A 2,268-nucleotide genomic window follows, 5' to 3' on the forward strand; every position below is an offset into this window, starting at 1 on the left:
AGTGAGTGTGTGAGTGACTGTGTATGTGTGTGTGAGTGACTGTGTGTGTGTGTGTGTGTGTGTGTGTGTGTCCTGTCATAACGTGGCTCATTTGGCAGATCATTTCAGACCCATTTAGATTTGAAATGACCCTGGCGTCGTGATGGCACTAAGAAAGGACATAACTGTGTGTGTGTGTGTGTGTGTGTGTGTGTGCTGCTATAGGGTGTGTAAAAGCCTTCTAAAGAGATAATCAGTGCTGTGTCTGGTCTCTGATGTGATGTTTGTCTCAGACGAGTCAACATGAGAGGAGAGTCACGGAGCTTCACTCAGCCATCAGTACCAGGAAACAGAGTGGAAAGCCACACATGTCACACACACACACACACACACACTCACATACTCTCTCTCACACACACACCCTCTCACACATGCAGATGCACAAACAGATGATTAACCTTTTCATTATGCATCTTCCACACATAAACATACACGCTCATATGCTCACAACACACACACACACCCATGTCCTTAAAGCTGGTTTATTGTGTTGGTCGTAAAGCCTTGTCAGTTCTTATGAGGTATGATGTCTCGTAATGCCAGTTTTATGTTTTTCATGTTTGTGAAGTAGAAGGAATTTTTCCCTGGAAGCTGGACGGACATACATGAGCTTAGGAGTCAATCTTTAATCAGACCGTCCACCTGGGGAATTAGAGTTCACTTTCCTCTGGTCAGAAGCCCTTTTGTCTGAGGATAATCATCACAAAATCAGATTAATTATTGGCCCAAAGAGCTAGGTTCTTCTCTCTATCCCTCAGCGTGTGTGTGTGTGTGTCTGTGTGGGTGCACATGTGTGTGCGCGCGCCTGAGTTTGGTGTGTGTGTGTGTGTGTGTGTGATTGTGTGTGTGTCAGGGGGAGGGGTGTGGAGTGTGTGAGGAATGCCAGAAGCTTTCCTAGAGCCTGCTCTGCCCCCCACACACAGACACACAGACACACACACACACACACACACACACTCACACACAGAATCTGACACTCAGCTCTCTGTGTGCGTAAACTCAGCACACGGCAGATCTCTTCTCCAGGTTTAGTGTTTTCTGCGTCTCACAGGTGAGTAGCTACATCATGATGTGTGTGTGTGTGTTCGTCTCAGTGGGGAAAGACAGGAAAGTTAAATTACAGGTTAGGGTAGAAGTGAAGTGAAGTGAAGTGATGTGATGTGATGTGATGTTGTGGTTGTGATTGTACGTTCTCATGTTTTTGACGCATCAACTTTCATAACAGCGTATCTGTTCTTCTCTGTAGTGAGAAGAATGGGATGTATTTAGGGAAGAATGGGATGTATTTAGGGAAGAATGGGATGTAATTATATATATATTTATATTTATAATTCAGAGAAGGTACAGCAGCTGGTGTAGAGGGAGAAGTTACAGTGTTGCCATTACGCATTCCCATGTTTCTGACGCAGTTCTCATAAGAGTAGAAAGCTCCCGGTGTCTGTTCTTCTCTCTTAGATGGTTTGATTACAGGTGTTACCAAAGTTGATGTAGTGAAAGAAATGACGTTGTGGTTGTGTGTGCGTGCGTGTGTTTGTGTGTGTGTGTGTGTGCGCATCGTTGAAACTACCTAAACCTCTCTGGTAGATTATTTCAGATCCAGATGTATGTGTGATGAGTTATGAATGCTTTTTTCATATGCTAATAAGTTGGTGGCAAACAAATCAAATAATTCGATCTAATTCTTAGAACTCTGGTAATGTTTACATTAATCAGTGCTTTGGGAGTTTTAAAGTAGAAGTTGTTTGTTGTTTGTTGTTTGTTGTTGTTCATGAGCTGGATCGCTGGGTGGACTATGGAGTTTTCCAGTCCCTGAAACGCTGATGCCCAAAATGGCCTAACCCTCATAGGGGTGTGTTTCTCACACACACACACACACACACACACACACATACACGCGCACACACACACACACACACACACACAGACACACACACACACACACACACACACAGCTGTGTGTGTAGAGCACCGTGGGCAGGATGAAGAGATTGTAGGGCTCTTCCTGGTTCCACCCTGAAATGTAGGGATGTCAAGCCAAGCCATGACTCACACTAAAGCAGATGGGTTTTATAAAGGCCTTATCGCTTATTGATAAGGATCAGTTATCAGGAAATCTTCTCGATCAATACAGAGATACTGGTTGTGTGTATGTGATTGTGTTTTTGTCAGGGGGGCGTTACACACACACATTACTTTGGTTTCCAGGAACTGGGTGAAAAGCTACAACAA

General features: G+C 44.2%; 1 protein-coding gene across 2 annotated transcripts in view; it reads left to right on the forward strand.

The window, feature by feature from the left end:
• Positions 1-944: 944 nt before the first annotated feature.
• LOC122129151 (b(0,+)-type amino acid transporter 1-like) overlaps positions 945-2,268 on the forward strand; it is a 14,344-nt gene continuing 13,020 nt past the window's right edge. The window contains exon 1 of one of the 2 annotated variants that reach the window (XM_042704195.1): positions 945-1,090. The gene's annotated coding sequence lies outside the window, so the exon portion shown is untranslated. Of the gene's footprint in view, positions 1,091-2,001 lie in introns of those variants that run through there. The other variant, XM_042704196.1, reaches the window with a different exon arrangement.

This window comes from Clupea harengus, unplaced genomic scaffold (genome assembly GCF_900700415.2).
Source record: "Clupea harengus unplaced genomic scaffold, Ch_v2.0.2, whole genome shotgun sequence".
In the NCBI taxonomy this organism is placed as follows: Eukaryota; Metazoa; Chordata; class Actinopteri; order Clupeiformes; family Clupeidae; genus Clupea; species Clupea harengus.